Raw genomic sequence first — 13,996 nt, forward strand, 5'->3', positions numbered from 1 at the left:
AGTCTTCAAACTGTCTTATAAAAGCCACATTTGCTTTAAGGTTGGCTTAGGACTCCAAAAGAGTGAGATGTGTTATGGGGACAAAAAGRAGTGTATAGGCAAGTAGAAATATCTTTTAAGAAGAAATCCAACATTTTGATAAAATCCTCCAGGGGATGAAGYCTCTGTTAAACAGAGTAGCAAATGATCTCTCCTTCTCACCCTCCCCCAAACCCATAATCCTTTGTTGGCATGGCAATTGCCAAARTGTATAAAGAAAGAGACAGATCCCTCAGGTATCTGTCAGTACTAGATACAATCTACCCAGGACAGTGTGTGTGTGGCTTCATACATCAAGCGTATGCCTRGGATATAGTGTCACACCGTATCTAGGCTGCATTCCTTGTACCTATTTGTCATGAATGTCTGTGCCTGATCCAGTGGCAGGCTGATCCATAGTGTGATGCCATCTCAGTTGTATCTCTACTTTTCCTCAGGCTTTGGCAGAGTTTTCATCATTGTGTTCCGATGCAAAGTTTCTTTTTACTTTCTTTTTTTTATCTCTCTTTAGACTATAAGGAAATCACTTTTGCAGACTCCAGTATATCATGACCATCAGAACAGAAAGTGTATGAGTGTCTTCCTCTCATCCATCAGTATCCCTAACTATATTGATTGTACTTCTATTCTTCTTTCAGTTTGCACAAAGTTTTGTGTGTCCTGAGTTTTCCCTTATGCTTATGATCCACAGGGCTGGTTCTTTCTTCCTTTGTATTTTGCACAATTACTTTCATATGAAGSAGTATTTACATTATGCCAGAAGGGAAGAATCAGGTCTGTTGATAAGGGAAGGATCAGTGCCTGTGGTAAGGTCTGCCTTGAGTTTGCCCATTGTGCTGTGCCAAGAAAGTTTGCAGCATGATGATACCTCTTAGGGAACTCCCTTTAATGGTCTGCATCTTTGCTGATGTTCTCCCCTCTTCCTTCTACTTGTCTCTTGGAGCTGTAGATGTTACAGCATCATACCTCTTCTGACACTGATCAGGTATCAGTCACTGAGCATCCCATGCATCCTGCAAACAGTAGTTCCCCTAACATCTTCCCTAACAGTAAGAAGAACAGAGCCACAGAAAGGTGATTTACTCAAAGTTGTAACTAAAGTGAGTAGCAGGGCAGTCACTGAACCCAGATTACCCATTCTATTGACTCTTTCACAAAGTCATTCTTCCCTTCGCTTTTGGGTAAGGTTGTTTGCCCTAACTATGAAATTGCAGATGCTCGAACTTGGACGCACTGTTAACAATAAAGAGATATGGATTATGTTTTCCATTGAATTTAGTTTCTGATTCCCTGCTGTGGCAGAATCATATTATGATTAGTGGGTTGTTGTTTTTTTCTATTGATCAGCAGGGTGAATCAACTCATTTCTGCTTTGCAGTCAGTAACACTGTATTTCTTAGGATAGTATTTGCAGGACTTTAGTTGAAGCTGTAAAGCTTTTGTCCTAGTCAAGATAAAGYTGACAGAAATATTTTCCAGATGTAATCTTGTCCTCCTGAAAGGACAGTGTCTACCTATTTCTTCTCAATTTGATACTATTTTGAAACATCTGACAAAATCCAGCTGCTTCTTTCCCCCCAGACACCCATACTGTTGCAACTAACCACAGGCATCTGACAACCAGTCTGGTCCTGTACTCTAAGAACAATTTAGGTGGCTAATTCCATTCAATTCCAGTGAAATTTGGGTAGTTGAAGCTCTGGTTCCCTGCACTTCTCTGCAATCCTACCATATAATATGCTGCCTGAGTACCTCAGTCTGCTCACGCTGAGAGACCAGCATAAACAAACAAACAAACAAACAWCAAAAAAAACCTATCAATTTGAAAGACAGCAGACCTGAAGCCCAGTGGGGAAAAGGGGACAGCCGGTGTCTTTATGTACCTCGATAAAACTGCAGGCTACAAGGAATAAGTCCCATGCCTGGCAATCTGGGAGCAATTCTCCTTTAATTGAAATGGCACCAGTAACATGTTTGTAGAGCAAAGCTCTTATAATCCATCTCCCCAGTCACTGGTTGTCTGCCCTCATGTAGCAGCTCTTTACCAAACAGCAAAACCTGGAAAAGGAAGCAGTGGGGAACTGCCAAGACCTCAAGGTGCTGCTGCACAGGGCTGAACCGAAACAGAGCACTCTGTTTTGGTAAAGAAACTCAGACAGCAGAAAGCCTTCTTACCCAGAAGCCTTGGCTGCCAGCTGGTTTGTGGGAAAGAGGTCATCACAGTTGCATCTCAGGTCTAGCTAACTGCTTAGTTTGAAGATGCCTTTACTGCAGGAGTATTGTATTTATTTTCCCCTTTTTCCTGATGAGACAAATTTGTGTGGATGAACATGTCTGAAAAAAAGAGACTCTTTGCCTTGAACTCCTGGCTTTCCTTTCTCAGATGGCTCATGATAACATCCTAGCCTTTAGAAAACACCCTGCTACAGCTCTCTCCCACCTCAACAATAGCTGATGATGGAAGGTCTTGCAGCTGGCATTTCATAAGTACCTGCTGGAGTCCTAGTCTCCATGCTGAGGAAGGCTACCATCTGGGGATCCAGCAATAGTGACAGTACAGGAGTGTGCTGAGTAGTCCAACCTGAAAAAATGTGGAGTTGCATTTCAGGTTTTTTCACACTTAAAATTTAGGGCTACTTGGAAAGGGAGATATAGTTGAGATTCATTTTTGCTTGAAATGCTTTTAGTGGGGCTTTCAGCATCAGAAAGGTAGCTGCTGTCTGCTAAGACATCAGTTTTCTGGTTGTTGAACTGACTACTCAATGAAGCAGCTATGGTGACTTGCATTATATATTGCCCATCACTCACTGAACTGGACAAAGTGAATCCTCTTGCTAGGAAAACAACAACGTTTTCTTACCAGACTGCTGCCCTAGGCAATGAGTTGGAGAGTTATGAAGCAAGGACGATATATAGTACTCTCCACTCTTCTACAAATCTGTGTCCTTAACACAAGTGTGGATTTTGTCCAAAGTCTGAAAAGGTTCAGGTATAGGTTTTTTTAGTTCTTCATAAWTTTGGATGCAAGCAGAGCCATCATTTCCAAAATGCTACACTGAATTTCTGGTTCCCTGGAAGCCTAGAAACAATCTTGAGAGACTGTTAAACAAGCTCTCCCACTCCATTTTGCTGGTTTCAGTACATAAGGAAGGGAAGCCTGCTAATAAAGGATGTTTTACTTACACCACATGCATTCGATTTAAGTGAGAGGCTTGTCACTGAGAAGCTTTCTGACTCTGTTGAAACTGAGCCAGATCTTTGGGTTTGTGGTATGAATGAGACACTTGGAGCATTGTATTCACCACACTGTGGCTTATCAAAGAGACTGTGGGATATACTATGGGCAGCTAAATGAATCTGAAAGCAGGATTTGGAGAGAGCTGCCTTTTCTTTTCAACTAGTGTGTAGATTGCCATCAGGTCATTCACAAAGGCTACTCTGTTGATAATACTATCAACTGTTCCCAATGAGCTGGACATAAGCAAAAGGACAAGATGGGGGAGGGAGGAAGGGGGAGAGAAAAAAAAAAATTGTTTCTGTTTCTCCCTGCTGTAAAGCTCTGAGGGACATCCTCATCTTCATCCAGCATGAGGTGTTAGCTGAAAGTAAATCCCGCCTCTGCTTTCATAATGAGGAAATCCTAGTCATCTCTSTAATTCATAGAAAACCTCTCTGAATTTGTACCTCTTGCCATGGCATGTCTTAGGCTTTTTCTTTGTGCTGCCTTCCCGTACCTGTCCTGTACTCCTTAGCACTCTTTTTCTCCCTCCCGGACAGGACAGGACAGGACAGGACAGGACAGGAAAGGAAAGGAAAGGAAAGGAAACAGGGAGAAGCTCGAGAGTGCTGGGACTCAGAAAGCCTTAATTTGGCCTTTTTTTCCCCCCTCAAATGGCAAATAAACTCTCCTTGTTTTGATTGCAACTTTCCTGAAGCCATCACTTATTCTTGCTCTGTAAGAGTCTGTRCAACAGCCATTAATATCAAAGGAGAAGCTCCCTGTGATTTGAATAAGGCTGTGTRTTAGGATTCAGTTACATCCCATGTTTATCCAGCCCTCTTAATATTTTCACTAAAAAGCTTTTCTTAGTAACATTCTCAGAGATCTGTTTAGGAAACCTGAATTCTAAAGAGAACTTTTCTCACAGAATTTCTTTTCCAGGATGGTTGATATCTGCAGGAAAAAAGATCTTGTGTTGTTTCAGTCCTATAAATAAATTCTTCCAGGATTAAAAAATGATCTAAGGGAAAACATAAACACACTTGAAATCCAAATACTAGAAGCTGTGTACATCTGTAGTCCTTGAAGTGTTTGGGATTAGGCGGCATTCCAAGGGTTAATCCCRTGGGATTAGTATGGCAAGCAGTTTTGCTGTTGTTTACACTTGTCTTGTGAACAAGGCTGTGTTTTCACAGCAGGCCTCTCTAGGAGGGTTAGTCATAAAGCACTTGCAGTCACTCTTACAAGCTGAGAGAGTGTGGATGGCAAATGCGTAAGGCTGTCACTTAAAGAGATGACCCACAGAGAAGGGGACCGCTGCAGTCCTGGCATAAATTTGGTATGTTAATTAAAAGAAAACCAAGAAGTTTTGTAGCAAGGGACCAATACTTCATATCCAGCAGCCTGAATTTCATGATAAGGTGGTATCAGCCATGTGCCTAGCTTGTTCTTTATGCTTCCATTTCCCTGCTAAACATGTGACTGAGATCCTGCTCCCCTGCAGCRTTCATGGATGTGGGTTCATCACCTTGCAGGAAGCCAAGTGCAGATGAAGTGCTGTCTGCACGGGCCAAGGCTGGGGCTCAGGCTTGGAGCTGGAATTGCTTTAGGATAGAAGGCTGGGGTCTGAGTTTGAGGCTGAGGCATTGGGTTAGAAGCAGAATTTAGAAAGCTTTTATCCCTGTCCATTACATCAATGCACTGAAAAAAGAGGTTGGCTTGAGACTTAAGCTTTTCGTTTTCTCTCTATTTCTTTTTCAGTCAGGAAGCGAAATAATTCTTCCCTTAATAATTTCATAGAGATAAGTAAAAAAAAAAAAATCAGTGGTAATTAATTTGACCAATAGAACCCAGTTCATGCTGACTTTTCCAATGTCTCACAGAGGGAACAGTCCAACAGATTTATTCTGTACTTCTCTCAATCAAGGAACACTGTACTGAAAGTGTTTGCYGTGCAATTTTATGCAGAAAAATAGCCCAGGCATTTAACTGTGTATCACATAAGGCAGAGCTTTGCTTTGGATAAAAAGTTGTGGCTTGTTAGCTCTTTGTCTCTTTTAAATGCTTTCTGACACACTACCCAGCTCAGCAGACTCAGAGAGCTTTCCACATGGCTCCCATTTCCAGCATCCTGTTTGCTTCTCTGCTCCCAGTCAGTGCAGTAAGCTCAGCCCCTGCTTGGATTTAAATCATTTCCTATGTGGCGTCTCAGTGGGGGAGGCTCAGCTGAGAGATGAAGGAAGCTAGCTGTGACACAACGGCYAAGGTAGCAGGCCCTGGGGCTCCTTTTGGCCCAGCATCTCTCAGTGTCCACAGTGCAGCTGTACTGGAAATCTGCGAAACTGGGGTAGGGTAGTGCCAAGAACTCACAGATTGGGAGCTGCTGATCTCTTCAGTTGTGTCCATGGTGTGGTTGCAATGGACCCTTCCTGGGGTCTGCCAAGATGGAGGTGGCAYGGCACCTCAGCTTCAGATCATCAGAAAGAAACAATTTTTACACTCTATGAAAACACTGTAATATCTTTTGAGAAGTTTCAGGTTCCCAGGAGATTAAAAAAAAAAAAAAAAAAAAAAAAAAACTTCAAAGTTTCCCTCTACTTCACCAGAAGCTTCCAAGCAGTGAGAGGCATTGGCAGGATAAAACAAAGCTACCAGAACAGAGAGGTTGAGGAACATTTCAGCATCCATTCTATTAAGTGAAATTTAACAACTTTACTCTCTGCCCTCCCACCTCGATGACAGCTTTTTCTCTCTCTGGTTGAGGTTGTGGCATGAATCAGACCATAAAAAAATCCCACATCTTGGGTCTCATGTCATATTTCATCTGTAAAATGCTTCAAAAACATTAGCATGCTCATCCCAAAGGCTGCCTGAATTTTACTTTCCAACCTTCAGCCTGCTCCTCTTACAAACCAAAGCAGCAACAAGCTTTTTCTTGTTACCCATGTAAACAGCTGTGATTAGCCTGCTGCACACTGAAGAGGGAAATTAAACCATTTAGTTGCACTTAGCAGCTCAGCCCCTTCTTCATGCCCTCTCTCCCCACTAACACTTTAACTAAACAATGACTAATGAGGCCAATCTGCTGTCAATTAATTGCCCCAGGAAAGAACCCTTAATTGTGGTGAGCAAGGTGGCAGCTCTAAAGCATTCAAGGGCGATATGATGGTCAGYATYCTCCCCCCCACACACACACCTTGGGGTTTTTTAGYTTCTTTGTGTTCCTTGCAAAGTGCTGTTAATTGGGAGCTGGGGACAAGGAAATGAGAACTCTAGAGGCTAATTGATATRCACCTGTGGAGGGCTTTAGTGGCTGTAAAGTTCCTTTGACTTGACAGAGAAGGCCTGAGGTTTTCTTTTTGCCCTGAAAGGCAGGGGCTGCTGTGGATTAGTGGGTGGGAACCTTAATTTTCCTCAACATGTAGGGGTTCTACTTACCAAGAGGCAAGAAAGTATATAGCCTGGAGGAACTAAGTAACTAATGAAAGTATATACAAGGATGGGAGGCTGTGGTGACTTTCTTGGGACAAACAGGCAGAACACTTCAACAGASATTAAGGACTGTTGGGCTTTTCTCTTTTCAGCACTGTTTGCCTCTGTTTCTTKTATAAATTAAATAGCTTTTACTGTATCATAGGTCTGTGGAGTGTGAATAGGACCTCTATCTTTTTTAATGTATTTTTGACTTCCTAACAAAATACCTGACTGTTAAGTACTCTTCCAGTTTTATAGAGTGGGGAATAGCTGCCCTGAAGTGTAAGACTTTAACTCCCAGTGTCGTGCAAAGCTTTACTTGCCAAAAGGAAGCTGCCAGACAGTCTGACTATGAACTATGTGTCAATGCTCTTACAGGGCTCAGAGCCATCTTTCAATCAGACCTCCATGTTCGTTCTGTCTGTCATTTTGCCATACCTAAGGCAGATTACTAGCCCTTGTCTTGCAAGCCTGTCCTGCTCCTGCAGCTTTCTTTGGCTGTGCCCTTGTGTAAAGTGTTGTGAAACATGGCATAGAACCAACACCAGAGCCTGAAAGTGCTGCCCCATGCAGTAGTATAGGTTACTGCTTGTGCAAAGTGGTTGTTCCCATTGCTGCCACTTTGAGTATGCGGTGTGTCCAGAAGCTCTTATTAAAAGACACGTATTTGAACTGCTTGCAGGTTGTGGCGTGGCCAATTCCACTATAAGCTAAGTTAGGAAAACACCTCTAAAATGTTGCTGGTATAGCCCCCAGCAAGTGCAGCATTGATGTTTTCTTGTTCCATCCCGTAGTTGCACTTCTGCTAAGGTACTCAGGACCAAGCCTTATGAATGTGAACTTGCATCTCTTAGCCGTTGGGCTGACTCCTTTCCTAGGACACTAGAGATCTAGCACCTCTTCTCAGCTACTTTTGTAACCTTAGATGATAAAGCTGACTTAGCTCACACATTCTCAGGTAATGTCCCAGGAGGAGTTTTGAGCTCTGAAGGGTTTCGCTCGTAAAAAACAGAGATACCAACAGCAGATGTTGTATTCCCTTGTTTGTGGTTTCATCGCTGCCTCCTGTATGCTACTCCTAGTGCAGTAACTGCTGTAGCGGGTGTTTTAGAGACATGGTAATGTTTTATGGAAACAAATCACTTGCTTTCATCTTAGGAGCAACAGTGATTGCTCTGGGGGAGTATGCTCTATTTTTCATGTCTCAGTCTTTCTTATTATTTAAATTAATGTGAGTTGCAGTTGTCAAGAAAGTGAAGGATTGATGGCAATTAACTAGAATGAGCTTAGTGCAAGCAGGTTCTGCACAATCTTTSCCTTCCTAGCTCTGTCCCTGTGTCTTGCTTGGGATCTGAGTTCCCACACCAGCTCTGCCCTTGCCTGCACCTGCCCCACAGCTCCTTTGGCTCCCGAGCCCTGGGAGYCCCACACCAGCTCTGCCATTGCCTCCCCTCCTGCCTCATAGCCTGCCCTGCTCTCCCAGATGCAAGCTGCTCAAGGAGAAGGACTGCTAGTTAATTTTGGATTAWGTTGCTTACTGTAGGTGACATATAAGATGAGATGCTGAGCTGGCATCAGAAGTGCACCATAGAGGTGATATGTGGAAGAAAGAAATATGTGAATTTCAAGCCATTATTCTCGGAACTAATTTCCAGCCCTCCAGAGTATGTCACTAGTATGACATCCTGCCTCTCGAGCCATGGAGCGACGTCACTGTGCTGTACTTGCCTTCAGTGGGACACTGTTACTGTATGCAATCCTCTGCCTGTCAGTCACTTCTCCCTACCCTCCCTCACACGGTGACATCTTAAGCACAGGGTAATGTGTGCCCCATATTATACTTACGCTGAAAGGGGGGAAAAGATCTGGCAGTTTTGTCTTTTTCAGCAGTATCAGAGAGCCGGGCAGTGCTTTCCCAAGGTCACTGAAGCCAGAAGGGTCTGGCAGCATCCTGGTCTCCTCTCAAAGGAAAAGCTTTTAGACTGAGTATGAAAATTCTCTGGTCTTTCTGAGAACTCTGTTAAACTGTAGTGCTCCTCATACCAACGGTCTCCAGACTGTAATTCTGCCTGTGCTAACTGTTCAGAGAGGCTAGACATGCAAAGTTTCTCCAGGTGAGTCACCAAGAGGTGACTGGGCAAAAGGAGGCTGTGACACCCAAAGTTTCCTGGGGCCAAGAGGTTTTCTCAGCAATCCTGCTTCCTGCAGCCTAGGAACTGTGAAAACATAACACAACCCACACATGGGAAAAAATAATAAGGTCAAAGCTTCTCATTTTAAGACTATCCTAAAAAGGTGTGTGCAAAGTAATGGCAAGTGCCAAGGAAGCAATGCTAACTGTTGCTGGTGCTGACAGTTTTGGCATTTTAACGCATTGACTTGACACCCTGAAAACTAAGTCTTTGACTTTTTTTTTTATCTGAGTGAAATTACTGTCCACTACAATCCAGTCATTTTTAGCACTAGCTGTCCTTGGATTCTGAGCAGACACAACCAAAGCATGTTTTAAATTCACAGTGAAGTTATTTGCTTCCTTTCAGCCCTTCCTTGCCCTCTGACCAGGATGGCAGCTGAAGGGAATCAGCCGTTATACCCTGACAGGATTCTAGCCTTGGATGCCCTTTTCTCCCTCATCTGAAAAGTGGCAAGCCAGATATGGCCATCTGGTCACATCTTCCTCCTCTTGGTCATTTGGGTCTGCATGGTCAGATCTGTTTGTATTTGCTGAGTTTACTTGATGCTCTGCAAACTAAAATGACTTGCYGTCTCTGGAAAGTGGCAGGGTGCACATGTCCTAACAGCAGCTCTGCTGCTGATCCCCTGTAATGGCTTTTGCTGCTCTGTGCTCTACCACTCCGTCTGGCAATGCATAGCTCTGCCAGAGCCTCCAACTGACCTACAGCTCCATCTGCTAGTCCTACTTTAGCTTATTCCAGAACATATTTTCTCTTGTTTTGTTGTGTGGGTTTTTTCTTGATGCAAATGCTAACCCCTTGAGGTTAATATAAAGTTGCCTGAACATGTGCTCTAGCCACGGGCTTTAAACCTCTTGCCTCTGTAGGATTCTTTCTTATCCATGTTTGTAAAGTTTACCCATGTTTACCAGCACACCACAGAAAAGCTGTGCTGGCCACCATCCGAAGTCTCTATCCTCATGTCCTCTAACACAGCAGCCAGGACAGAAATCTTGCAAAAGTGGCAGCCTCTATTCTTCTTTCCCAGGCTAAGCCTACAGGTCTCTGTCCTCTCCAGTATGTTTGACTGCAGCTCTGAAACACAGTGCTGTATTAGGGGTATGTGCCATGCTGTTACACGACTGATATGGCCCTCTCTGCTGTTTATTCCCTGAAATATCTGTAGCAATTTGGATTTCTATACCAAAGCTTGCACAACTCTTCCAGCCTGCAGCTCAGCGAGATGTTCCCTTTCTGATGCCCTATATGTAGTCTTAGGGTATCAGTGACCAAAGTGGCTCACTTTCTGAGGCCCCTGTGTGATTTTTTTGTACTGTCAGGCATTTGCTGTGTCAAACTCCAGGTATAAGTGTATAATAAAGGGAGAGGAAGTAGGAAATGGTTCTCTGATACAGGCAGTGAAACTCATATACTCTTCAACATGGTGGGATCAAATTCTCCAACAACACCACCRTTCTCCAGCAGTGCTTGTTTATTCTATTGTGTTCTATCCCCTTCTAKCTCTTCCCATGTACACAGACACATTACAGATGACTCATAGTGAATCATTGATATAAAATGCAGCAGAACTTATTTTTGTCAGTGGATTTTGCTTTGAGAAGAACAGGTTGATTTCTACTGTGCTTTGCTTTACCAGTATTGTGCAGCTAGGCAGGTATCCATACTCTGAAATTCCTTCCCTTCAGGGAAGGGAATCCAAGTGCAATCAACCAGTTCCCCAACATACCTTGATTCGGTTACCTCAGCATGATTTTATCAGCCATCAATTCTAACTCTCAAACAGTGAACTAACTTGCAAGTTCACTCCTCCTTGMTTCCTGGTTCCAGTAAGATCAGGCTGCTCAGAGCCTTGTCTGGGTGAGTGTTAAATATCTTTGTGGATGGAGATTCCACCACCTCTCTGAGGAACCTTTCCCCCTATTTGACTACCTCCATAATAAACATGTCTTCCTTATTTTGAGGCAGAATTTTCCTGTATTACAACTCATGTCTGCTGCTTCTTGCCAYTCCATTGTGCATCTTTTGAGAAGAGCCTAACTCTGTCTCCTCTGCACCCCCYCCATTAAGTATTTTTACTCAGCAATAAAGTCTCCCTTCAGCATTCTCTTATGGCTGAACAGACTTTGCTCTCTCAGGCCTTCCTTGTATATCATGCGCTCCAGCCTCATAACCATCTTTGGAGCACTCAGGTGGACTTGCTCCAGTATGTCAATGACCTGCTTGTGCCAGGGAATCCAAAACTGGGCACAGTGTTCAGATTTTGTCTCATAAGCCCCAAGTAAAGGAGTGCAATCACTTCTGTTCATCTTTGGGCTACAGTCTTGCTCATATAGCCCATGATGTGTTGATGTTTGCTACGAGGCCTCATTGCTGACTCACACACAACTTGTTGTTGATCAGGATCCCCAAGTCTTTTTTTCTACAATGCTGCTTTGTAGCCTGCAGTCCCCAGCCTGTACTGCTGTTATTGGTGTTACTCCAGACTGGAGGCAGGACTGTGCATTTRCCTTTGTTGAGCTTCTTGAGGTTCCTCTCAGCCCATTTTTCCAACCTGATGACATCTCTTTGAATAACAGCTCTGCCATCCAGCATACTGACTATTCTCTACCGATTTAGTATTATACATGTACTTGCTGAAAATATACTCTCTCCTGTCATCCAKGTTTTTAATAAGGATACTGAACAGTTTTAGCTCTGGGATCAACCCCTGAGAGATGCCACTAGTAACTAGCTGCGAGTAGCACTTGGTGTTGCTGATCACCATGCTTTGAGCCCAACTGTCCAGCCCTCCCAGTTTTCATCCACATATTATCCATTTGTCTACACTGTATCCTATGAATGCTGGGTCCTTGTTAAAGCAAGGTGTATTACATCCACTGTGCTCCTCTTATCTGTAATGCCAGCCAGTCATCACACTGTAGAAAGCTATCARGTTAGGCATGATTTGTCCYCAGTAAATCCATACTGGCTATTCCTTGCCACCTTCTTGTCCTTCATGTGCCTGGCAATGACTTTGAGYAGGACTTGGTCCATAACTTCCTTGGCGAGTGAGGTTAGGCTGACCAGCCTGTAGTTCCCTGGTTCCTCCTTCTTGCCTACCTTTAACATTGGTGTGACACTAACSTTTTTTCATTATAAGGGATCTTCTTCAGTCACCATGACCTTTCACAGATGAGAGAGGGCAAAGGTGATAGGGAGGAAAGACCGTCTGGCTCCCATAGCACCTTTGGATGCAGCCCAAGTGGCCTGATCTTGTGCTTTGAGGAAGCTGTCTTTGAAGAGCTCCAGTTCTCCTGGGCACCTTTGCTCCCTCGAGCAGTTTTTCATTGAATCTTTGCAAAAGGATCCCTRAATGAACTGAAATCTCCTCTCTCGAAGTCCAGGAATGTGATTCTAGTATTTGTCATATTCACTTCTCTCAGGATCTTAAACTCCACATTCTCATGGTCACTGTAGCCCAAGGCTGCCTTTGACCTTCGTATCTTCAGGCAGCTTTCCTTGTTTGTGAGCCATATGCCAGCAGAGAGGTCCTAGTCTGCTTGTTGATCACCTGTATCAAGAAATTGTCACAAAACACTCCAGAAATCTCCTGGATTGCTTGAGYCCTTCCAGTAAATATCAGAGTGGTTGAAGTCCTCTATTAGTACMAGGGCTTGTGATTGTGAAGCCTCTTTTATCTGTCTAAAGCAAGCTTCATCTMCCCTCTCTTCTCGATCAGATGTTTGGCAGCAGACACTGGCCATCRGGAGTGACACTGTGATAGCTACTGATCCTTACCTATAAGCTCCCGGCTAGCTTATCATCACTTCCAAGGCAGAGCTCTGTGCATCTCCAGCTGCTCCTTTGCATGGACCACACTTCTCTTCCTTGCCTTTCCAACCTTTCCTCAATAGCCTCTATCCACCCCTCACAGCATGCTGGTCCTGTGAACCATCCTGCCATGTCTCTGTAATTCTAATGGGTTCATAGCTCTGCAAACCTGCATGCACTTCTAAATCCTCCAGTTTTTGCACCATGTTGCCTGCATTTGTGCACAGGCACTTGAAATGGTCCCCYTGCTGCTGGCTCACAAGGGGAGCACAAAAGCCTCTCCTGTTGTGCTGGCCACCAGCCACTTTCTTCACTGCCCCCTCTGTTACCACTTTTCTCTAATTATGGCAATCCTTTCCTGATGTACCTAGTTTAAATCCCTTCTCACCTAGGTTAGTGAGCCTTTTGGCAAAGATACTTTTGCCTCGCTTTGTTGGATAGATCCTGTCCCTGGTCAGGAGTGCCTATTCCTCCAAGAGGGTCCTGTGGTCAAAGATGTTGAAGTCCTGTCTGTAAATCTGTGGCATGCAGAGAGGAGCTAATGAGCTGTGGGTTATAAACAATATTCCTGTGAATACAGCAACACAAGTAGAAGTGAGTTGCTCTCTGTAGGCTTCATTTCCTTTTCCTCATCTAGCTTTGCCTCAAAAGGTCCATCAACTACTCCTGCCAAGAGGGGGGAAGGGGAGTTTTCTGTCTGTTTACTCTGTGGTAAGCAAAGCAGAAAATGATCTTGTTTCATTCCTCACTACACACAAATTTGGATGCTGAAAAAAGAAAAAGGATTCCTTTTTAGTCCAACTCCCTCACCTCCTCCCTGAGCATGAAGCATAGAAGCGAGACATTAATGTGAGAACGGAAAGATTGGAACAGCCTGTTCTGCCTTGGAGGAAGACTTAGAGGCTGAAACATCAGACACACACTGTACCTGGAGTCACAAGTTCAAATCCCAGCAGGGTCAGTTCAGTCCCTCAGTTTATCACACTACACAGCTAAGTTAGCTCAATGGAGGATCTTTAAGGGCCCTGGAAGCCTGAGCCATGTCTGTTCCCATTAATTGTTAAAGACCCTACCATGCTTTATGTRTTGTGCCATAACCTTCTCACAACATAGCTCCTGTTAGTGATGGCACAAATCCCAGGTTCTGAGCTCATCACAGAAGTTGCAACAGAAACAAGTTTTACAGCAGTTTAGTTCATTCAGACATGCTGGTGAGCATTTGGTTACATGAGCAATAGAATAGGACTCTTGCTAGCAG

At 43.9% G+C, this 13,996-nt stretch overlaps 1 protein-coding gene across 2 annotated transcripts in view; it reads left to right on the top strand.

Annotated features, from left to right (window-relative positions):
* Positions 1-13,996, top strand: part of LSAMP (limbic system associated membrane protein) — a 319,948-nt gene that overhangs the window by 193,114 nt on the left and 112,838 nt on the right. The window lies entirely within an intron of this gene.

The sequence above is a fragment of the Rhea americana genome, unplaced genomic scaffold (genome assembly GCF_003343005.1).
Source record: "Rhea americana isolate MKP2758 unplaced genomic scaffold, rheAme1 scaffold_126, whole genome shotgun sequence".
Taxonomy (NCBI): domain Eukaryota; kingdom Metazoa; phylum Chordata; class Aves; order Rheiformes; family Rheidae; genus Rhea; species Rhea americana.